General features: G+C 36.4%; 1 long non-coding RNA gene across 1 annotated transcript in view; it reads left to right on the plus strand.

Moving 5' to 3' along the window:
* The first annotated feature begins 719 nt into the window (after positions 1 to 719).
* Positions 720 to 26318, plus strand: part of LOC131032478 (uncharacterized) — a 155003-nt gene continuing 129404 nt past the window's right edge. The window contains exon 1 of the long non-coding RNA XR_009103462.1: positions 720 to 836. This is a non-coding gene — a long non-coding RNA (uncharacterized LOC131032478). The remainder of the gene's footprint in view (positions 837 to 26318) is intronic.

Below are 26318 nucleotides of genomic sequence, written 5' to 3' on the forward strand. Positions count from 1 at the left end.
TTACCATCATCACCACCTACCTTCATGTCCCATTGAAAATGAATTTTCCCCAAAAGATAAAAGATACAAATACAAAATACGAAGAAAACTTTTAGAAAAAAAAAATTCAAATACAGAAAAAGTAGTAGAAACATAGAATACAATACAAAGAAAAACAAAACAAAAAATCAAAACTTGAATTCACAAGCAAAATAAAAACAAAACAAAAAATGGATGCCAAAGAAAAACAAAAAAAACATAGAATACCAGCAAATAGAACATTTTAAACATTCATCGAAGATGTTGAGGTGAATATGACTTAAGTTACTCACTCAAGCTTTCACTCCTAGAGCATCAGCATCAATCGTGCTTTAAATTTATGTCCATTTCACTACAGATATATTTAAGAACGAATATTAATAAAATCAATTTAATGAAAACATATCAATTGAGTACATTGTGTTGTAACTGTTTCTACAAGGGCTTGTGGTGCAAATTAAATTTTGATATTGATCTAGGCAGTAACTATTTAAAAAAATTTAAAAGCCCAATCCTAGCAATTGGTAATGAATTTATATATATTAAATTTTATTATTTACTTTACAAATATCGATAAACAGATGGCCTTTGCAAAGCATGCTGACTGGCATTCAAGTCTATCATGTGCCTTCGTCTTAGCAAATCCAAAACGGTCCAACAAAATGTATAGGAATTATTTTTTTTCACCATTTTTTAAGTAATCTATACATTGACAATACATGAAAACCAAAGGAATTACGAAAGAAATTGCTCTTCTTTGCTGCAATGGAGGATTTTTGCAGTCATGCTTGGAATAATACTTTCAGTGTTCCCTAAATGTAAGTCATAACCATCCTTTAAACTCTAGATAAATCTTAAAATTAACCCTCCAGTGTTATTCTTATTCAAGATGTGTGCCTTATATTGAGCTAGCTTTCTTTCTTACAATGGGGGAAATTTTTGCAGTCGTGCTCGGCATAGTTTTTGTTCTTAAAATAGTTCCTGTAGCTCCCTCACATTTTTAGACTATGCAATTGTTAAAGATTAAATGTACTGCTGATTTATGACCACAGTAAAGATTGGATAAATGGACATCCTTTTTTTGCTCCAAATATGTCTATTTTAATATGAGCCACATATATTTTATAAAGGTAGATAAAACGTACTAAATATTCTTGGGTACTTGTGTGCATAAACTCCATCTATAATTATTTTTCTCTTCCTAAACTACAGAGTCTAAAAGGAACGAAAAGTTCTTAATTATCAAGAAAATTTTATGAAAGTCCAAATTTTAGGGCCTTTAAATAATCTTACTTCTATACTAGGGGCATTGAATGAGAATCAATCTGCAATTTGTGCTATTTGAGTGATTAGCATTAACATTAATTCAAGCTGAAAACAAAGCTTTCCGAGTCCACGAGGAGTGAAAAAGCTTTTGTTAAAAGCTGTCCAAAAAATAAATGCAGAGTTTCGATAAGAAGCTTTTATGGTTGTTAATTCAAACCATTTAGAATTACAAAGACCTAGAAAAATCTGAAATAGAATCATCTTTTACACAACGAATTACAAATTAGAAAGAACTTTTATCAACAACAATTTCGACAACAAACAATATAAGAAAAGAGGGCAATAGGAATGTGTAACAAAATCTAGGGAATATACAATTCATTTGATACCTGTAAAAATACATATCATCAAACGGTAGTAATTCACATAATTTCATGAGCATTGCCACTGAATCTTTTCTGATTTGTAGGATACTTGTAACAATCTATACGATTGACACAACTTGAATCAAAATGCAGTAAACAAGAATTGCAACTAGATTTATGGGTCACTTAAGCCTAAATTAAATTCATAGTCAAATCCTCTATCAACCATACAGAAAACGCAACCAAAACTTGACGTTTTATGAACAGACATCTGATAAGAGTTGCATTATTGTTCATAAAATTTGACATTCTTAATGGAAAATCCACATAGAAATGTACTTTTAAGTTTGTAAACTAGCTGATGATAAAACAGATGAACTAAGACACAGTGCTGTTGTCTCGTTGCAAAAAGAAACCCAAACAGCAGTCTTGTGTACACATATATGGCAGGTTTGCTTCTAAAACAGGATTTGGAATTTCTAGTACAAGAACATTTGGAGAAAGAAGTTAGACAAAAATTGCATAAAAACTGAAACAAGCAAGAGAAATAAACAATCAAAATCTGATATAACAGTGAATTCAAGAGCAAACAAATAAAATGTGGTGAAACAGTTTAACAATGCTATTGGCAAGAAATTGGCAGTGAGATAAAAGAAAGAACAAAGAAATGTCGCTATATTCTAAAGGCACTACTTTTATGAGAAGGATCACAAATTCACATTCATAGGTTAAGAAAAATAATTATGTTAAGTATTGATTATTGACTAAATCTACATTTACAATGTTTTCATCTACTGCCGTGATTATTGACTACAATATTGGCTATCATGCAAAAATAAAGCTCACAACAGATCACCACCAATTCTGCTATCTACACAAAACTTTCTTCTGCATCGATTATTTAAAACATCTAAATCCTTCAAAACAAAAACAGGTCTGTGAGTTAATGTTATCAGATTTCCACAATTCATGCTAATATCATTTAGTTGCTTCTGGATTTGACTGTAAAACTTTTATAGCATCAACGTTTTGGATCACACTCCGCAATCCATCATCAGGATGTTTAGAGAATGCCAGGATATGTAAGATTGCAAATTGCAGACTTAGACTAGTTCAAGTCTGCCCAACCCTTCAAATACAACCTTGAAAGTCGCAACTTACAATCTTACATATCCTGGCATTCTCTAAACATCCTGATGATGGATCGCAGAGTGTGATCCAAAACTTTGATGCTAAAAGTTACACAATCAAATTCAGAAGCAACTAAATGAGGTTGGTCAGTATCAAATATACTGAGTATTTTCTTCACTGCGTCAACAATCAGCCACTCTATAGGATGTATAGTTCTCCTTACCGCTGCCTTCCTCCATGCTTCATTACAAAATCACCACCCACGAGAAAAAATCATATATCAAATACCAGCAAAATTGAAAAAGAAAAAAATTCAAACACAGAAAACAAATATAAACATAGAATATAAACACAAAATATAAGAATAGAAAGGGAAAACACACAATTTCAAAACTGAAACTCACAAGCAAAAGATTAAAAAGGAGGCATGGCCATTGCCAGAAACATAACAATGAAAGGCAAAGACAACAAAAAACATAGCACAAAGAACAATCTGTGCCTGCTTCTCAAATAAACAGCCCATATCTGATGTAAAATCATGCTTTTTTTTTAAGTAACATATGGAAATGATGGCAAGTAGTTATTTTCTCTCATCCCACTGCTGTAGTTTGAGTGTCGTTGGAGCATGCTCCACTGTGGGTTGAGAACAAAATCCGAGACAAACCCTCAGCCTGGAAAGTTAAATGAAAATGACTTGACATATTTTATTTCAAAATTTTACCGTGAAGTTAGTCATTTGACTAAGATTCTAATTACACTCAAGGCATTCTGTATATGAGAGAGAGCAAGCTAATTTTGGCCATCAACAGTAGAGACTGTCTATGCCAATGCAAGACAATCAAATGTATTGAGGCATAATGATTCTTCAAGCCCAAATTTTGGTTGTGCGTTGGTGGAAATTAAGAGCTTGTAAAGTGATTAAATCTTGTTCAAGAACTTCGAACTACTCTAAAAAACATTATGTTTCTTCTGCAGCTAAAGTTACTAGGATATAAACCAATAAATCGAGGCACGCTTGAAAATATTTCTTTGCAATGACAACTGGAAACTTAGAACAAACAAATGTGTTGGAGACATTAGCTAAATATTATACCCGTTGTGATGTTTCACACATCGTCCCATTGCAAATGGGGACCCCTTTGTTTTCGCTTTCCTTGGTTTGTTTTGCCTTAGGTGTTGGTTTAGGTTTGCAGTCTTAGCAGTAGTCTCCTAGTTTACAAGTTGTGGTAAGGCAGGTATGGGTCAACTGGTAATAGGGCCCGGGTTGTGTTAAGCATGCTCAAACCTACTGCATGAGATCACTCAGAGTCGAAAGGTCATTGAATGTGGCACCATGAAGTTTTGAAATGCATTTAGGGTTGATCCATTCTTAGGAGATTGCATCGAGTTCATAGGGAATTGAAGGAAAAGATGAAAGAAGAGGGTTTTGAAAAGATAAATTTCAACTCAGGCTTTGAATGTCAAGACTCAAAATCATGTGAAGTGATGAAAGGTGTGTGTGAGCATTGCACAAACCTGCCAACTGTACATGAGCACTGCACAAGCCTGCCATCCATACATGAGCACTGTACAAATCCGATTTTATCCATGAGGACCCCTAAATCCCGATATTGTGCATGAATAGAGAGAAATCCCAAAATCATACTTGGGTGATGCTATCTTTGAAGTTGCAAAGGTAAGAGAGGTGGCATCAATGGCATGCAATGTTAACCTTGAAGCAAGTTTAAAAGGACAAACAAGGCAAATTCTAAAATGATTTGCTGGCTAACCTTGAAGCAAGTTTTGCAATATTGAATCAATGACTTTGTGAAAGATGAACTTCCAATTTTGAAATTGTGCAAGAAATCCTTAAGAAGTCCGATTTTATACATGATAGTTTGCAAATTCCGATTTTGTGCAAGGCAAGCACAAAACCGTAATGTCCCCACTTTGAAATAGAATTTAATTATTAATAATAATAATAAAATTAAAATTCAAAAGAATAAAAATAAAGTTAAAATTAAAATATAAAAGAATATAATTAAAATTTAATTAAGTTAATGAATGGTCAAAAGACATGGAATGAAAAGTTGTGACTCCCTCAAACATGAGATATAAAAGGGAGAAAAGAACGTAATTTGAGAGGGGGATAATTTGGGAATCAGAATTGCAGATCTGACTTAAATAAGAAATGCAGATCTGATTGTGAAAGGTTGTGTCCCGTTCAAAGGGTAGAAATAATGAAGAGTTGCAATCTTCCAAAGGGTGCTAATGATGAAAGGGTGTGTCTCTTGCCAAAAGGCATACATAATGAAGAGGTGTGACCTCACCCTCACATTAAAAGATATAAAGGAAAGGAATCAAAGCATCCAGTGAATCATTATCGATCAGATCAGATCAGAACTATTATTAAGTTACAGGCAGTAACATCCTTGTTCTTGGTGGTATGCATGGGGATGTGCTCAATATGTATGCTTAATATATGATGCCTGATAAGGTTCTTATTTAGAATTTAATAGTAATAGTAATATAGACTGTAATATGTATGGTAGTCATATTTAATTTCATATACATTCATAGTATATGCAAATGGATTAAGATAGTAAATTCATATAAATAAATGATTAGAATATGTTCACAACATTTACATTCTTAATACATTAGGAATTGTTATATGGTAGCCTAATCTTTAAACTTTCCTATTGCCCCTAAGAAGGATTGAATGTGGGAATGTTAGGGAGAGGCAGTATTAATACCTCGCAAGATAGGTAAGTCCTGGGGTGGAATGGACCACGCTACATCATGCAAGGGTAATAGATAAGACTTGTGGTGGAATGGGCATGTGTTACATCATACAAAGGCACTATTTGTGAAGGATAGTTTCTAGCACCCTAACATGGTTATTCCCCACCCTTCGTAGGGTTTAGGATTAGGTTAGAGGTGGGCATTGGGGCTTAAATATAATAGTTATCAAATGTATTATGAAAGCCAAATGTTCATTAGTTGCAATAATTGAATCTAAGAATAACAAGTTATGTTGAAATATGTTGATCCTCCTAGTAATAAGTATCCTAAACCTCACTTAGTTAAGAGTAACCCTAACGCTAATTTGTTATAATTATAATTCTAGGACAAAAATTGGAAGGGGACATTACAGAAACTTTGATTTTGTACATGTCAAGCTAAAAAGTCCAAAATCCTACATGAGGACATTAAATGTCTGATTTATTGCATAAATATGCCTAAACTCCAAAATCTTGCATAATATGCTTCCAAACCCCATTTCATGCTTGAAACCTTAATGTCTCCAAAAACCCTTATGCTAATATGTTTTCAAGAAATCATTGAGTTAAGGGATCAAAATCTTCAAGGCGAGTCAAGGAAATGCTTAAGTTTCACATTGAACAATCAATGCATGAAGTGGTAAAAACCCTGATTTCTTACATGAGCATGGTGAAAGTTCGAAATCCTGCATGTGCAAGGAAAAATTCCAAACTCATACATGACTACTTGCAATTTCCGATTTCTTGCATGAAGGTATCAAAAGTCTGAAATCCTACATGAAGGTATCAAATCTTTGATTTCTTACATGTCAGGGTCTAAGTCTTGTTGATGTGTTTTTTAGGACACCTTGAACACAGAATAAAATACTCAGTAATCTATCCTCTCTTGAACAGAGAAATGTCATATGCTATAATATGTGATCAAATTAGACAACTCCAAGGTTTACAATGCGAACAATTGACTTCAAGTTTTGGATAGACTCAGTGTATGATGTGATAATGCTGGTAATCACAAAGGGACTTACACTTATGAACATAGCTGGAACATGGGATTTAACTAACTCACTTGGAAAATAAGAGACAAAAGAGATGAAGGGTTGAAAAAGTCTATGCTACTCCTAACAATGCAAGAAATGATTGTTGACTCGGTGCATCCAAACCAAGCTTTGCTTCGTCATGAGGAAACAACTACACAAAGATGGTGCAATCTCCTAAGGATAAGCGAATGATTTTCGTATCAAATATGCACACCAACATTATGGACAATGAACAATGAACATATAGCAATTGAAGTTGAGCTTTTAGATAGGTTTAGTCTAACCACACACTGCAACTTGCAATCAACAAATTCCAAGTGGTATGAACATTCGGTTTCGCCATTCATCAACAATAAGATCTTCCATTCATGTAATCAACAAATAAAACTTGAGGAGTAGAGACCACGCAACATGTTGAAACAACAAATGAAATCCACCATATCTTCAATGAAAATAGTATGTTTATTCCATTAAGCCTTGGTAACAATCTCCTTTCCTCCTACTCTAGCTATAACTGCTACTTACTGGCTATTTTATGACTATTCACTATTAACCTTTACAAATGAGAGAACTGAGCCTTATAGAGAGGTCTCTTTACAACTCAAAGGCTCAGATTGATTCAAGATCAACGGCTAAGATTACATGATAAAACCCTGATTTGGGTTAGTTACAACTAACTCCATTCGACCACTGTTTAAATTACATTGTTTAGGACACATGTCCCTCCTTGAAAACTGATAAATGAGAGAACTGAGCCTTATATAGAGGTCTCTTTACAATTCAAAGGCTCAGATTGATTCAAGATCAACGATCGAGATTACATGATAAAACCCTAATTTGGGTTAGTTACAACGAACTCCATTCGACCATTGATAAAATTAAAATGTTTAGGACACATGTCCCTCCTTGAAAACTGGCAAATGAGACATAAGGTTAGGTATGTTGAACAATCTCCAATGTAATGCCATGTGTCACTTGCTCCATCTGGATGAGTCAGGCTCACTAAAGTTGGATGAGTTGATGTGGCATAACTTATTTGGTTGATATTGAATAGGATGCCACCTTAGCATGCTTGCCTTGTAGATCATCACAAAGAGGTGTTTGTGCATTGGGGCAATATATCTTGATACTCAACATTATCCAACTGCCTTTGACGAATGTGATGATAGTGATGCATATTCCCAAATCGAATCATCTTTGTATGATCAAGTATCTAACTTTGCTTAACTCTTCTAAAAATATTTGCATTTCATCTTGATGATGTCTGATGTAGACTTTGTAATACCTAAGCTTGATCACCTTGTGCGAGTTCATCTCCCAATCTTGGACACCTCGTGCTTATGTAGTATTGCACCTTGAACCTTACAGTGATCCTTGCTTAAACTTGAATTCCTCGCCTTGATGAAGGGTATCTCCATGTTGCAACATTTCTCAACCAGGATTACCTCATTGTACTGACTCCTATTCTTGGATTTCAAGAATGTCAAATTTCCTCATCTTCATTGTGATGCCTTGAATACGGTAATGTTGCTTAATTCACCTCCTTGTGTTGCATTTGCTCCATTTGGATGTTCATATTGATTTGCCTCCTTGGCTTGAAGTCCTAATGATAGTGATGATGTTGATGTATAGCAATGTTGTCTTGATGTCTCACACCCTATTTGGAGTCCTCTCTTCAAGTTGCACCTTACCAAGCCTTGAATATGTTGATTCCCTCCTTGACCTCAAAACCTGAAAAGAAAGCAAACATGAATCAAGGATTAAAAAGTAAAATAAGAAAAGAACACCTAATCTATTCACAACATTAATTATGCCTTCAAAGATCAATTCAAATCTGAAAGAGCTAATCCGCTCATGGAATTCTTCTTGAAATTAGGTTTGATATGAAGCCGACACCCTACACCTAGGTCTTCTCCTCCAAATTCGTCTTGAATTAAATTGAATTATATTTGAATAGAGGGCTTTGATCTTTTCTACCGCTCCACACCCTTAACTTCATCTTACCCCCGAAGTGTGGCAACTTAAGCCACTTAATCATTTGTTTTGTCAATCAATTTTCTAATTTAACCCTTAAGGGAACCGACTCAAACCTCACTTCTCTTAGCGGGTTTCAAAGGCATGCTTGCACAAAGCATAGTGCACTTGACATGAGCGCATGCATAAGTCGGCCATATGCATCATTAATTCACCTTATTACCCCCTTCCTCAAGTCAGCTAGCCATGTCAATTCACCCATGAACACATGTAAGTAGGAACAAATTCACACCTTCAAAACACACTCCAAGATCAGATTATCAATTAAGTCTACTCTGCAAGTGCAACCTAGGGTGTGATTTAGGATTGGAAAACCTAATTCTAGTTGTGATTTTTATCTCTCAAGGTTTGATCTTTGTTGTTTCAAGTCTGAGCTCTAAGTTTTAGTCTTTTCAAGGCTTGATTTTGATACCTTTAAGGTTTGATTCTTATCCTTCAAGGCCTAATTACTCATGCCTTCGCTTCGTCCCTTTCCCTCTTTAGGTCTTTCATCACTTCTTTCTCCTAGGCGCATATGAACCCTAGCCTTGCATAGCGGGTTCAAGGCCCATGCTTGCACAATGTAGTGTATTTCAAGACCTTGTATGGAGAGTGGGATTCACCTGTTGCTTTGCGCTACAAAGATAAGAGCGCATTTGGAGGATGTCTTTGCACAATGCAAGCCTTGAGTAGGATTGGTATGTATGCTTGCACAAATCAAAGAGTGATGAGCGCTTATTAAGGGGTCAAGTGCACTAGAAGGTGGCTTTTAGGTGCATGTATGCACAAAATCAAAGTGGGTTTCAAGCATTAGCTTGCACAAAGATGCAAATGAAGTGCATATTGAGGGTTGGCTTGCCAAAAAAAAAAAGCAGATTTTGAAGGGTGCCTTGCACAAAAGGTGAAGGATCCTTTGTGTGCAGGATTAGCATGTTGTTATGCACAATGTTTGGACTTCAAAAATTTCCCATTCTCCCTCCTTGAGCGCATATGCTACATGTCTACAAGTTCCTCATGAGTGCATTTCAAGGGTTCATCTACACAACTTCCTCATGAGCACATATTGAATGCTTGTTCGCACAAAGCATGGTGAAGGTGGAGCACATATTGAGTGTTCTCTTGCACAACTCAAGGTGCAAGGGTGGATTTTAAGTGTACCTTTGAACAACCCAAGATGCTAGAGGGCATCCAAGAGGTAGGCCCTATACAAAATCTAGATCATGCTACAAAAGGGGGTTTATAAAAAGTTTTATTTCCTTACCTACCTTGAGCGCATCTCAAAGGGGGCCTTGCACAAATTTTCTCTTTAATCACTCCCTTTCATCCCCTCCATGGGTGCAAATCTAGCCCCTTACTCGCACTAATTTGTACACGAATTACCTCCTTGGTTCAACACTTAGATTATTTCTTGATCACGAGGTTAGGTTTAACATTAGTGCACAGTTTACCCCCCCTTAACCTTGCACAAATTTGTACATGCTAGGAGGGGGCTTACTCCATACTTAGACAAGTTTTGATGATTTTCCTCATACCTAGGTCTCACAATGTGGATGAGAAGCTTATGACCTTAAGGCATTGTGCTGGAACTGCAAGCAAACTTACCACCACTCACTTATATATCCAACCTAACAACATCTCGCACTCTAACAACATCGACAACCTTGACATCCTTTGACAACACTTGACAACATTAGCAACTTTAGCAATTTTGACAACTTTCCAACATTGACAAAACCCCTCAATCCCAGATTGGCAAAACAAACCCTCTCATAAGCAAAGGTTAACGACTACAACTAATGCCAGGCTAAGACAAATAAACTAAAACACCTAAGCAAAGCAAAAAGTGGGGGTCCCCATTTGCAATGAGGTGTGTATGTTTGCAACATAACACTAGTGCCAATTCAAATAAATGTTCCCGAACATTTCAAAGATAAGAACTCAATCCAAACCTAGAACCTCTATAACATTCAACCCAACCTATCAAATGACTAGGAGAAGTACTCAAAAGGGAAGAATAATCCCAAACTAGATCAAGGCACCTCATCTTTGATTACCCAAGTGTGTGCAAATGTATTCATTCCATCTCAAAAGACCATTGCGACTCCTAGAATCCACCGTGACAAGCTACGTGAGTAGTCCTAACTTCAAAAGCATCCTAGATATAGCCTCGCTACCACGAAGCATTCATAGCCCCAACGAGGTTATCACTGTAATCTCACAAACATTGCTCCATTGCTAGCCAAGCATCCATAGCCCTGATGGAGATGCATGTTCCTAAAGCCATTTTTTTTCTATTCTTTTTCATTTCATGATTTTCTTTTCTCTCATTTTTCTTTTTTTTGATACTTCTTTCTTTTTCACACTTTGGCTCATAAGCAATGAATCTTATAATGGTTTTGAGAATTACAATGGCATTGAAGTAGGATTTAAGATTTTTCACAAGACACGACTTCACCTAAGAAACCACAATGACTTATACTAATCAGAAGATTTTAGTATTAGAAGACAATAAGTGATTTCCTTTTGAGTCAAGTACAAATCCTAACCAAATGATAAAATTGAAGAAGAAGAACCTCAGATTCTAAAGAACTTCATAAATAGTTATCTAGGAAATGGACTGAACATAAGAGCAGAATCGTGCTAGCGTATGCAAAAACAAGACAACACCTGTCTTACAAACAAAGTTTCCACTAAGGACACTAAAGTAATGACAACGGCAACACTAAAGCAACTAGACTAAAGAAAACCAAACTAAACTATTTGAGCCACCTAAGAATCTTGAGTCAACTGACTCAAGGCAAATTAACAACTTGGCTCAAGAAAAAAGACTATACTAAAACATAAGAAAAGAAAACCTACCCTAAAGCTAAACTATATACAAGACTCCTAGAACAGACAAAACTCAAAAGACTGACATATATACATGGCTTGGCATGATTTCTCAAAATGTGCAATAGTAACAAGGCATAAGTCATCATTCAAAGCTTTGCAGATTTATCCTTGTACTCAGAGAAGCAAGCTCTCACAATGCAACTCTCATATTCGATCAACACCTCTCGCGAGATAAGCAATTGTGGCGATTCATGAGGTCCATGGTCAATCCAAATGCAAGTTGTTCTTCCTAAACCCCCATAATCAAATTCATAACCTTGAAAACTTAGAGCAAGGAAAGAGACAACCTGGTGTGCATCATGCTTGAATGAAGACTCTTGTCCATTACTCCCCAACACATCGTATGGAAAGGGATCCTCGGTAGCTTTAGGAGGTCGCCATTGGTGATCTATCATCTCTTGTGTAATATCCCTTGGTCTTATAGGTTTAAAATTTGCTTGTGAGACACAAGGAATATTGTCAAACACTTGACAGACAGTCCTCCAACTTGCTGGTCTTATAAAATCAGTCTGGTATATCCTTATTAGAGTGACTATAAATGACTTCCCAAGCTTGAAAAGTCAACACTACCATGCATAATTGATCACTAGGACATTCTAAACCTTTAGCCACACATATACATGAGTTTACAATGAGTACATATGCACATGCACTTACAGCCAAGTGTCAATTTGACAGATATTTGACATGGTACCTCGGATAAACATATATTCAAGAGAAATCTTATTCCTCCTTAAATTCAATTGCAATAATCATACAAGTCCATTAATTAATTTTCACCCAATGACCATACACTTGACACTAATTTCTGGGGACAATGGCAGCCATTAAAGTCTGAGTACAAACTGAAAATACAATGAAATGAACCTGGTAAATCTGCAGTGGAGTCGGAAGCAATATGGTGGTCTACAAGCTTCCCCAAGTGCCAAATAGCCCTTCTTATGTAACTGTCAAACTGCTGTTAGTCTGAATTCCTGATGTAGTCTGAAGACACTGAGATGTACTACTGATAATACACCAAACTCCTCCTCAAAAAGGCCGATCTTCCCACTAGGGGATTGTGCTGAACACCTGAGAAAGTCTTGATCAAAATCAATGTAAAAGTGGTTCATAACAGGTGCCGATCTGCTGCTGATGAAGTTGTCTCAGAGTTTGTTGCTGCAACTTATTAGAATGCTTCCCAAATTGCTTATACTCTTAGCGGATTTCTTCCTCAAGACAACGCTTTCCTCCTCTAACGATTTCCAACCATCCTCAATCACCAAAGGTGAAATCGAAGGGTTTAGGGGGTGGCGGATCTGCTAAGGTTCAGCCTCCCTTAATAAATTATATATGCACTTTTGTCACCAATTAATGCCCCTAAAAGAATCGCCCTTGCCTTGCATCCAATCTGCATTCATCAAATGGTGAAATCGAAGCATTAATGAGAAGATATGAATGAAAACATGGATACCAGTGGTCTGCAACCTCTGTTAATAGCAGGCTAATAAGTTCTTCAATCTGCCCCAAACTTTTCCAAATTCTTCTTCAAGTCTTGCCAGGATTCTAGAATGAATATTGCCGATGTAGAATACCTTGAACAAGGTGGTATCCAAATCTGAAAGTCGGAAGCACAACCACTATCAAACTGATCTGAATCTTTAATAAACCCAATTGAGATGACTGAGGTGTCACCTCCTCTTATGCAACCCCTCGAGAGATCTTTCACTCTCTCAGTTATGCGATCAATGGGAGTTATCGTTCCCAAGGATCCTAAGTCTGCAGACCCCCACTAGGTTTTACAAAACCACTTAATTCTTCAATCTCAAGTCCAAGTCTTCTTTCTCCTCAATCTCCCTCTTCTATTTATCTTTTTTCATAATCTGTCATGAGACACCTTCTAGAAGAGGGTAGGTACAGTTTATTCATTTTTATTAAGTGACTATTTAATTTAATATTTCATTTTTAGTCACTTTTTAATTAAATATTTCATTTTTAGTCACTTTTTAATTAAATTAATTAAATATGAAGTCACTTTTTTATTTTTAATTTATTTAATGACTTTATAAGAAATTAATTTAATTAATTTCTCTTTATCTCTCCACTTAGCCAAAAGGCTAAGACTTCATTAAAGACTAGAAAAAAAATGGGGACATTACATCTTGGGTATTCAAAACATGTGAATCAAAATTAGCCTCATTAATGATCATATGGTGGTGAAAATTGAATTCAAATGGAAATCTTATATTGTAAGCATGGAACATTTCATCTATTAGTTCTTCATGAATCCTTAGTAATGGATGTAGGACCAATTTGAATTTCTTTTCGTACTTTGCCTCCATGGTAACAACAGGCTCATTACTTTGCATAAACCATACATCCTTGTGTAGATCTGTAAGCATATCTTCAAAAATTAGAGTCTCCTTGATAAGTTGATCTTCAAATATTTTCCCAATTTGTTCTTCAAATGCTAACATTGATGGCAGGAATTTTTCTCCATTCATTGGTTCCATTACAATGTTCATTTGATCATCTTCTTCAATGGTGCTTGAAATTTCTCCACTTGGAATGACTTGGAACTCTTCATTCAAATCTTCCTCTTGTTGTATGATCGAATGCTTACCAAGGATTTCTTCCTCTTGTATAGGTGATAAATCTTCATTAGAATCCCTATTGAGGACTCCTTCCTCTTGAAATGTATGGAACTCAATTCCTTGTTCTTGAAATGATGAAACATCAAGTGAAAAGGAGTCATGATGACCCTCCAAGTCACTTATGCCCTCCACTAAGTTCTCCTCAATTTCTTGATGATCCTCTTCACTAAAGTTCATGATTTGTAACTCATCATGCTTTGATATTTCCACGCATTGATCACTACTTGCGATTGGTTTGCTAACTTGAACATCTTCCATTTCAACGCACTCTTCCTTAGATGCAAGGTTGCCCTCAATTGTGATGCATTGGTCATAAAGCTCATTTATGCTATCGTCTTGCAACTCATTCCTTTCACTATTGAATGATTTGGCAATGCCTTGTTCTTGTGTTCTTCTATAATGTTCAGCTGCAAGATACGCACTACAAATCCTGTCATTGATACACTCATCTAATGACTCTGGTAATCCATATTGGCACTTGACTTGATTGATAGCCTCTTGACATAATGAACAAGTGAATTCCGAGTGAGGTATGTTGTGAATCCTACACCACCAAAGAAGTAACATGCTTTCTAGGCATAATTCCTCATCGAGACTTAACTGATTTTCAATCAACCCTTTGAACCTTGTGAATTCATCATTACATTGTGGAGCACTGTCAGGTTCTACAAATGCCTCTGGCTTGGGGATATCCCAATAGAATATTTTCCTTGCAATGCTAGCTCAATTCTTGACATGAATGTTAAACAATGCAACTCGTCATGCTTGGTTGTATTATGAATTCTACACTTCCTTGGTGCTGCAAATTCAAACAAGCTACATGGGTGTAGCTACAGATTCAAAGTCCACCAAAGATGAAGAATATCAACTTGGTGTTTGCCTTGGCCATGTGAATGATGAAATTGTTGCCCATCCATTGAGACATCTTTTTTTATTTTTTTATTTTTGAAAATCCACTTTTTTCTGGATTTTTTCAACTTGAAAGAGATCTAGCATATCTCAAATGTAGCTTGAAAGCTCATTCTAGTTCCACATTCACAATCTAGAATTTGCTTGTAGCCCTCTCTCATGTGGTAATTCTATTGAGCTTATAATGATTCTCCACTGATTCCCTCAAACCGACTTGAATTGATAGGCTTTAACATTCACATGTTTAACTATTCATATGTTCAAGTGCTCAAGTTCATGCCTTCCATCTAGTGCCAATTTTGTTGATGTGTTTTTTAGGACACCTTGAACACAGAATAAAATACTAAGTATCCAATCCTCTCTTGAAAAAAGAAACCTCATATGCTATATAATGTGATCAAATGAAACAACTCCAAGGTTTACAATATGAACAATCGGCTTTAAGTTCTAGATAGACTCGATGTATGATATAATAATGCTAGTCATCACAAAGGGACTTACGCTTATGAACATAGCTAGAACTTGGAATCCAATAACTCTCTTGGAAAATAAGAGACAAAAGAGATGAAGAGTTGAGAAAGTCTATGCTACTCCTAACAATGCAAGAAATGATTGTTGACTCGGTGCATCCAAACCAAGCTTTGCTTCGTCATGAGGAAACGACTACACAAAGATGGTGCAATCTCCTAAGGATAAGTGAATGATTTTCATATCACTTATGCACACCAACATTATGAACAATGAGCATATAAAAATTGAAGTTAAGCTTTTAGATAAGTTCAGTCTAACCATGCACTGCAACTTGCAATCAACAAATTTCAAGTGGTATGAACATTAGGTTTCGCCATTCATCAACAATAAGATCTTCCATTCAACTAATCAACAAATTAAACTTGAGAAGTAGAGACCATGCAACATGTTGAAACAAAACATGAAATCCATCATATCTTCAATGAAAATAGCGTGTTTATTCCATCAAGCCTTGGCAACAATCTCCTTTCCTCCTACTCTACTCTAGCTCTAACTCCTACTAATTGTCTATTTTCCAACTATTCACTATTAACCTTTACAAATGAGAAAATTGAGCCTTATAAATAGGTATCTTTATAATTCAAAGGATTAGACTAATTCAAGATTAACAACCAAGATTACATGATAAAACCCTAATTAGAGTTAGGTACAAACTTACAAATAACTCTATTCAACCAATGATAAAATTACAATGTTCAAGACACATGTCCTCCCTTAAATTTTGAGAAATGATAGATGAGGTTAGGTATGTTGAACAATCTCCAATGTAATGCCATGTGTAACTTGCTTCATCCCTGGAAGGGTCGAACTCACTGAACTTGAATGAGTTGATGTGGCATAACTTGATTGGTCGATAATGAATAGGATGCCACCTTAGCATGCTTGCCTTGTAGATCATCACAAAGAGGTGTTTCTGGATTGGGGCAATATCTCTTGATACTCAACATTATCCAACTACCTTTCACGAATATGATGATAGTGATGCATATTCCTAAATTGAATCATCTTTGTATGATCAAGTATCTAACGTTCTTTAACTCCTTTGAAACTATTTGACTTGATCACACTTTGCATTGAATCTTGATGATGTGTCATGTAGACTTTGTAATACCTAGGCTTGATCACCTTATGCGATTCCATCTCCCAATCTTGGAAACCTCGTGCTTAAGTAGTATTGCACCTTGAAACTTACATTGATCCCTGCTTAGACTTCAATTCCTCGCCTTGATGTAGGGTATCTCCATGTTGCAATGTTTCTCAACCAAGATTACCTCATTGTATTGACTCCTATTCTTGGATTTCCAAAGGAAATTCAAGATTGTCAAATTTCCTCATCTCCGTTGTGATTCCTTGAATACCTTGATATTGCTTAATTCACCAACTTGTGTTGCTTTTGCTCCATCTGGATGTTCATGTTGATTTGCCTCCCTAGCTTGAAGTCCTAATGATAGTAATGATGTTGATGTATAGCAATGTTATCTTGATGTCAAGCACTCTCTTTGGAGTCCTCTCTTCAAGTTGCACCTTACCAAGCCTTGATTATGTCGATGCCCTCCTTGACCTCAAAACCTGATAAGAAAGCAAACATGAATCAAACATCAAACAAGTAAAATAATAAAAGAACACCTAATCTTTTCACAACATTAATTATGCCTTCAAAGATCAATTCAAATCTGAAAGAGATAATCCACTCATGGAATTCCTCTTGAAATTAGGTCTTATTTTAGTTTGATTCTAAAGGAATTGCTCAAGCCTGCACCCTACGCCTAGGTCTACTCCTCCAAATTTGTCTTGGATTAAATTGAATGATGTTTGAATAGAGGGATTTGACCCTTTGTACCGCTCCACACCCTTAACTTCATCTTACCCCCAATGTGTGCCAACTTAAGCCATTTAATCATTTGTTTTGTCAATCAAATTTCTGATTTTACCCTTAAGGGAGTCGACTCAGACCTCCCTTCTCCTCTTAACAAGTTTCAAAGGCATGCTTGCACAAAGCATAGTGCACTTGACATGAGCACACGCATAAGTCAGCCATATGCATCATTTATTCACATTATTGCCCCTTTCCTCAAGTCGGTTGGCCATGTTGATTCACCCATGAGCACATATAAGTAAGAACAAATTTGCACCTTCAAAACACAATCAGAGATTAGATTATCAATTAAGTCTCCTCTGCAAGTGCGAGCTAAGGTGTACTTTAGGATTGGCAGATCTGATTCTAGGCGTGATTTTTATCTCTCAAGGTTTGATATTTGTTGTTTCAAGTCTGAATTCTGAGTTTTAGTCTTGTCAAGGCCTGATTTTGATACCTTTAAGGTCTGATTCTTATCCTCCAAGACCTGATTGCTCATGCCTTCACTTCCTCCCTTTCCTTCTTTAGGGCTTTAATCACTTCTTTCTCTTGGGCACATATGAACCCTGGCCTTGCACAACGGGTTCAAGGCCCATGCTTGCACAATTTAGTGCATTTGGAGACATTGTATGTAGAGCAGGATTCACCTATTGCTTTGCACTACAAAGAGAAGAGTGCATTTGGAGGATGTCTTTGCACAATGCAAGCCTTGAGCGGGATTGGTATGTATGCTTGCACAAATCAAAAAGGGATGAGCATATATTAAGTAGGCAAGCGCACAAAGGCGGCTTTTAGGAGCATGTATGCACAAAATCAGAGCGGGTTTCAAGCCTTAGCTTGCACAAAGATGCAAGGGGAGCACATATTGAGGGTTGGCTTGCACAAAACATGGAGTTGATTTTGAAGGTTGCCTTGCACAAAAGGTGAAGGGTCCTTTGTGAGCAGGTTTAGCATGTTGTTATACACAAAAGTTGGACTTAAAACATATGCACAATGTTTGGACTTAAAACATTTCCTATTCACCCTACTTGAGCGCATATGCTGCATGTCTACAAGTTCCTCATGAGTGCATTTCAAGGGTTCATCTACATGACTTCCTGATGAGTGCATATTGAATGCTTATTTTCACAAAGCATGGTGAAGGTGGAGCACATATTGAGGGCTGGCTTGCATGACTCGAGGTGCAAGGCCGGATTTCAAGTGTTACCTTTGAATAACTCAAGATGCTAGAGCGCATCCAAGAGGTAGCCTTGCACAAAATGCTAGATCATGCAACAAAAGCAGGGTTTATCAAAAGTTTTACTTCTTTACCTACTTTGAGCACATGTAAAAGGGAGTCTTGCACAAATTTTCTCTTTAATCACTCCCTTTCATCCCCTTTGTGGGCACGAATCTAGCCCTTTACCCGCACTAATTTGTACACGAAATTACCCCCTTAGTTCAGCACAGACTATTTCTTGATCATGAGGTTGGGTTTAACATTAGTGCACAATTTACCCCCCCTTAACCTTGCACAAATTTGTACATGCTAGGAGGGGGCTGACTCCATATTTAGACAATTTTGATGATTTCCCCCACACCTAGGTCTCACAATGTGGACAACAAGCTTATGACCTTAAGGCATTGTGCTTGCAGTTCTTGATGGAACTACAAGCAAGCTTATCACCATTCACTCATATATCCAACCTAACAACATCTTGCACTCTAACAACATCGACAACCTTGACATCCTTTGACAACACTTGACAACATTAGCAACTTTAGCAATTTTGACAACTTTACAACATTGACATGATCCCTCAATCCCAAACTGGCAAAACAAACCCTCATAAGCAAAGGTCAACGACTACAACTACTGCTAGGCTAAGGCAACTAAACTAAAACACCAAAGCGAAGCAAAAGGTGGTGGTCCCCATTTGCAATTGGGCGTGTATGTTTGCAAGATGACAGGTTCAATTGTGTACATGGCAATCTTGCAATATCAAGTCTGATGAATGAATGATTTAAACTCTCAAATGCTGATAGGTTGCAAAGATAATTGAATGAGGATTTAAAGCTTGCAAGACAAAACCAAGTGACAGGATAAGTTTTACATTCAAAGAATTATATGGCATGGCCTGAGTTCCAAAATTATACGACAGGGTGATATTTCAGTAAAATTACATGAGGTTGTGATACCTCCACAATCCTACATGTCACCTTAGAAAACCCGAAATCATACATGAGGGCTGGAAATACCCAAATTTGTGCACAATTCTATGAAAAGTCCGAAAATGTTAAAGGTTTGTTTTGCTCAAGTTGGTTAAGGCTGATTGGATGTGTAGCATGTAAGGTAGGTCTTGCAGCGTAAGATGAAGAGATAGCCGATGTGGAGTAAGGTAATAAACTCGTTTGAAACGTTTCAAATTAATTAAAACTTGTAAACTTTGCCAAGCCTGACATCCTTTCCATCTCTACCTCAGCGCATCTAAAGAAAGGAGAGGATCAATCATTTTAACCAGTTCAAATCAAACACTTCTAATTCAGAGATAAGGAGCAGACCTGCGATTTAGGAGAAAAGCAAATTTCATCAGCAAAAGTGAAGGCGATTGTGGAGTGATGTCCAACCACAAGGCATAAGTCTAATTGAAAATCCATGAGAGCTGGGGTTTTGATGATCAACAACACAAGGAAATAAAGACTGCAAGCATTAATCACAAGCATATCAGACATTTTCAGATCTGAAAAGAATAACATTTCCAAAAATTCTTAGTTAAAAGGCCATTTTCAGAGATTTCAAATTATTGCAAGTTGAGAAGGGTAAAAATTTGAGAATTATTTGAGCACTTTAAAAAGAAAGATAGAAGAAGACTAAGAGTTTTAATGGCTAAAATCATATTCTTTCATGAAATATTAGTTGAATTTTGATTTGTGCATCAATTTGAATAATACTTCAAATCTGAATCGTGATTGCACAAGTTCAAGTTTTCATGTTTTGACATCTATTGTCGCACTTCACCCTTACACTTTGAAATTTGATCAAACTATGCTTCATTATAATTCAAATTTTCTATCGAGTGTAGATGTCAGCCCCAAGGACTAAAGGGATGTAGGCAAACACAAATCAAGGAAGATTCTAGAGGCCTACTTCTGGAGTCGAAGAGCCTCTCACGATGGAGCAGAGTTGGAGATACTAACATTGGATACTTCAATATGGACAAATTCAAGAGATTGTTGTACAGACCGGATTCTTCAAAGGTGGCCAAGATTATGTTACAGAACGGGATCATGCAAGCAATCAGCTTTCCCCCCGCAATGCAATGTAGTGAGCTGATTACTAGAGTGTGCTAAGCATTACAATTCCGAGAAAAGGCAAATAATAGCTCCGGATGGAAAGGTGTTAACCTGCCTCACAAAGGATGCTATTTCAGTGGCATTTGATATCCCAGTATATAATGCTATGGTCTACCAAACCAAGGAGGAGGCATCAAAGATGTATGATGATAGACTTGAGGAATGTCTTGAAATCGTCAACAAAACTAAGTTGGAGAAGTCAAGAACTCATCCTTCAAGAATGCCTAAGAAACTTCATAGATCGGACTTCAAAAAGGAGTATGGGGATCTTGTCACATTGTTGAGAAAAGTCAAGGGATGCTTGCAGGGAGGTGGTTTTCAGCCATGGATGTTCTATTTCGTTCAAGAGATTACAACCGGAGCAAAGATGATTAAATGGGCCAAAATAATCAGTGACAACATAGATGAGCAATCGAAGAAATTGGAGCGTTCCCGCTATTTTTACATGAGCTCATATGTGGTCTACATGCAAGAAAGGACTTGTAAGTATAAGGGATTGAAATGCATTGGGTGAATCGGAAATGAGCAAGGGTGTTTAATTGTTATCCACGGTTGCATCTTCACAATATCTCTTAATATAAAAGGGTGAATGATGCTTTCTTCATGCATATTATCAGATTCTTGCAAGGAGGCACTCACCAAAGACTTTCACATGAAGCTAACGACTTAGTAAAGAAATGTCTTGCATGGTACATTCAATTTCTGACATTCACCTACATCGGAGTGCAAGGATTTTCATCCAAACCCTACATGCTTCCAAGATTCCCAATAGACAAAATGGTATTGCTAGAGGTTGCAAGGCAATTATCCACTTAGGATAAGATTCAAAAGAACCGACACAAGCCTAGGGTAAGCTTTCCATTGGTTATTGGAAATTCAACTGAGACATGTCCTTCAATCCAAGTAGTGGAGAAATCAGATGAGGAATTGCTTTTCTATTCTCACACAACTTATTCATCAAGAGTGAATTTTGATCCTACAATGCTATTAGGTGGATTAGCATAAGGAAATACAGGCACAAGGTACAACTTGAAGACTACTAGGCAAATGCTAAGGATGATTTTGACATAAGAAAGAAAATGTATTCAAGGTTGTTAGTTCAAGTAATCAAGGATTGTCAAGTATTTAATGTGTCGAATCAGCTAGAGGATGATGGAAAGTGTGTTCGATGCTGCTACGAACAAGAAAAGGGGAATTTCACAAGGAAACACCTTGCAGCCTTGTAACTTCGTTTGAAGAAGATGCATTTGATACACCACCACCTTTGTTCACTTGGGATGGACATGTGACAAGACAAAATTAGGTGAATTGTGATGAATCCAATGGAAGCATAGAGGAGCCTAAACTTCCGATTTGGGACAGCAGAGGTTTACCTTTGCAATCACAAGAGTTTGCAGCTTTTACACATGGAAACAATAATGGACAGGGGTCTACAAGTGTTGGTACCCATAGTGCGGGTATTGGCCATAAAATTTTCAGTGAAGAGGTGTTTGAAAGGGATGACAATATGACACAAAAATATGGTAGCAATTCTGAATTTTGTAACAGCAGTCATACTTTTTTACACCATCATGAGGTAACAACTCTTTCACATAAGAATGATGATAAGCAGAGTTTTTCTAGTTCTAAAATTTCTTTTGATGACGATCATTTCATTGGTGGAGATAACTTTGATGAGTAATGAAGGCAACTACAGTTCATCTTTCAATTTGACACTGATTACTTATTTACTGGTTGGCAACTTAATCTTCACAGATATTTCAGTTTTTGATGGCTGTCCTAGGTGGGTTTCCATTGTACTTGCAGATTTGACTTGGTCTTCAATAGCTAGTGAAGTATATGGGGGTGTTGAAGGATGCTTCTCTTGGAGAGAGATGGAATGTGAGAGGTTTTTCTTTGATTGGCATTGATTTGGTGACATGTTTGAAATCATCTATGTTGCTAATCAGACTTATGGCAGCGAGTTTTGGTTGGTTTATTGGCATGAGGGGGTTCATCTTCATCTTGTCTAGTTGTTCTACCTGCATGGACGGTTACCTCAAGGTGATTGGTTGACTGACTCTTTCATTACTCATAGCAGGTTCCACAAATTGATATGAGAACCAAGTAGTGATATGTTTGGTGCATTGATTCTTGTGGACCAAGATATGCTGCTACACTGTAGGTATGCAGATGATTTAATCAATGTGATGCAGTGGATTTGTACAACAGTGTTGCTAAGGATGGTTTGGGATCCTGGTATTGGTATGCAGATTCATGATTGCTTGAGGACAAGCAATCTTTAAAGAGAGAGGACTGTAATGTCCCCTTTTTGGGACATTAGGAAAATCCATCAAATAATTAAGATTAAGTTGTCTAAACATAATAACTTTAAAGACAACTTAATTTAATTATGTATTCAAGCAGACTAAAGCGACTTTTTATGTCAAACATCAAATTATAAAGTTAAGTCGTTTTATTAATAGAAGGGAATTCCGAGAGACAGGCAGTGGGCGAACAAAGAGTCACAGGGTTGAGCTATTTAATACATGCTTGGTTTTTGTTTGGAAATTGTTTCTCTTCGAGAGTTTCTGGGAAGCTCTAGTTTTCAGCAGGTTTGAGGACGCAAACCCTCAAGCTTGGAGGCAGTGGACGGAAACCCATTGTCAGTTGGAGTTATCATTCAGGTGGCTCACTTTGTGCTTCAGGTTTAATTTACTAGTTATCTAATCAAACTGTAAGTTTTGTGGCTACAATTGGATTTTTTTTGTTGTTGCTCTATTAAGGAATTTGAGGCTATATTCATATCTAAATTTCAGAAATTCTGTTTAAATCTGAAATTTAATGATTTTAGTGTAATTTGGTGAATAACTTGAAATCAATTACATGCCAATTGTATATTGAATTTATGTGGTTCGTTTGTTCAAATTTCTGGAATAAATATCCCTAGGGAGATATTTCATGAAGGAATACATAAAACACTTGATGAAACTCGTTTGACAAGAGGATGAGTGAGACATTCATCCCACCTACGGTGCTTTCAAGAGAATTCAAAGATGAATTCATAGATGAATTGGTGCAAATATATGGAAAAGCTACATCCCTCTTGATTGGAATTCAAGATGCCACTGCAACATGGGGAGAATTTCATGAAGTGCACGAGAAGACTATCCCATGTTTGCATGTGTTGGTGAACTCCCCAAGGCAAACATTGATTAGTGGAGGTGTAATAGAGGAGGATTGGGTATTCAATTTCCACTTTGGTGTTGTTTATTGAAGATAAGGAAAGAAGTCTTTGAGAAAACAAGAGAAGATTGTGAAAGACTAAGGGAAGCAATTAAGGATATTCATGATAGAGTCCTCATATCGACTTAATCAATGTATGGACACCAAGTAAACAATGATAGTGATATGAATGCATACACTTTGAAAGACAAGATGAGGAACCTTTTATTTCAAGACTACAGGATTTATCATTGAAAATCACTTGGATGATGCTACTTTGTTCACTGTCTTCACGAATGACTTCCAAGAGCAAGGACAAGATTGGGAAAGGACTCTTTCAACATTTATGGATGACTTAGCAATTGTTGAGCATAGGACTGAAAATCACTTGGATGATGCTACTTTGTTCACTGTCTTCACAAATGGCTTCCAAGAGCAAGGACAAGATTGGGAAAGGACTCTTTCAACATTTATGGATGACTTAGCAATTGTTGAGCATAGGATGGATAATGCACCAAGTGTACCAATGAATTTGCTTGAAGAAATTATGTCCAGAATTGTCAAATTTGACATCAAGGAAAGGGATAAAGGGCATGCCATCCTAGATGAAAGTTTGTTGTAATCCTAGTCAACATGGGATTTTCTTATTTGCTCTTCTCCCTTGTAGTTTGTGTTGTTGAGATTATCTTTTATCTCATTGGTTAGCTTAATTGGTGGGGTGGTGGTTGTAACTACCCTCCTTTAGGGTTTAGTTGTCTTAATATTGGCCATTGATTTCAAATAAATCCTGGCCCTTGGTTGTAATTGGGAGCTCTATATAAAGCTTGCCTATTTCATTTGTAAAAGGGGGACTTTTGTGAAATTGTTGCTGAGATATTGCCGAAATAAATACAACTCATTGAAGCTTGGTGAGCTTGTGTTATTTTGGATGTTAGCATGGTTTCTTATTTAGTTGAATGAAAGTCATTATTGTTGATTTGTAGTGAAACCTCTTATGTTAATACCATTTGTAATTCGTTGATTGCAAATTGCAGTGCATGGTAAATCTAAACTTATTATAGAGCTCAACTTAAATTTTTTTATGCCCATTGTTCAAATTGTTGATGTGCAAAAGTGATTTGAAAATCATTAATATTCCTTAGAAGATCGCATCATCCTTGTGTAGTTGTTATCCCATGGTGAAACAAAATATGGTTTGGTTTCACTAAGTCAATAATAATCTCTTGCATTGTTAGGAATAGCTTTTAGATTTCTAGACCCTCATCTTTTGCATTTTATTTCAACCCTTTGTTAGGATTAGTTTCAAGAGCGTTATTGAAAATCATGTCATTTGATTCTTAGAATTTGAAACTACTAGAGTTTTCCTTGTGAAAGAATTGATTAAGCATAGAACAATTGTGTAAGTCCCTTTATGATCTAGCATATCACATCATATTCACTGATACTATCCATTTGCAAAGTCAAGCCCTGACTAAAGAAACCTTGGAGTCACATCGTTTGATCACACAGTCTAGCATTTGAGGAGTCTTTGTTCAAGAGAGGATAGAATACTTAGCATTTTATTTTGTGTTCAAAGTGTATAAAAAATACATTAACATGCCATCACAAACTACTTCAAGATCCCCAATTTACTTCACAATTTCATGTATTTTTTGTTCTTTTATTGTATCTTAGTTTAGTTGGTAATCATAATTAAGAGGTGGCTGTCATAGTTCTTCGGTTTATATATTGTGTGAGCGAATGTGCAGCCAAAGATATGAATAGATGAATATATTACTTGCAAGACATGCAATTTGACAAAACACTAAATTCTTTTAGCCCATAACAAAAGAATTGTTTTCTCGTATCATAGATTAATAATTCTCAATCTTAACAAAGAATCTATGACAACTCATATATGTTGAAGAAGTCCCAGCTTAGGGATGTATAGAGCAACTTCATACTAGTAGAGTTATTCTCAATTGAAAAATTGTTAACAATACTTTTAATCATCAAAAGCAGCAGAAGAAATCTTGTGAGTCCACCCAGCTGCACTTTGACATGACACCAGATTCTTTCAGCCCACAACAAAAGACTAGGTACAATTGGTTTTCTCATTTCATGCAATAACTTCAATCCTGACTAACAAATGACATGACACCAGATTCTTTCAGCCCACAACAAAAGACTAGGTACAATTGGTTTTCTCATTTCATGCAATAACTTCAATCCTGACTAACAAATAACAAACTATGACCATGTATATATATTGAAAGAAATCACAACAAAAGAATGTGTAGCAGTTTCATGCCCATGGTTTATTTTGGATACAAGTATTTTCCCGTACCTTTTACCATTAAAAGCAACACGAAAAAAAGTTGTTTCTATTT

Source organism: Cryptomeria japonica, chromosome 3, assembly GCF_030272615.1.
Source record: "Cryptomeria japonica chromosome 3, Sugi_1.0, whole genome shotgun sequence".
NCBI classification, from domain to species: Eukaryota; Viridiplantae; Streptophyta; class Pinopsida; order Cupressales; family Cupressaceae; genus Cryptomeria; species Cryptomeria japonica.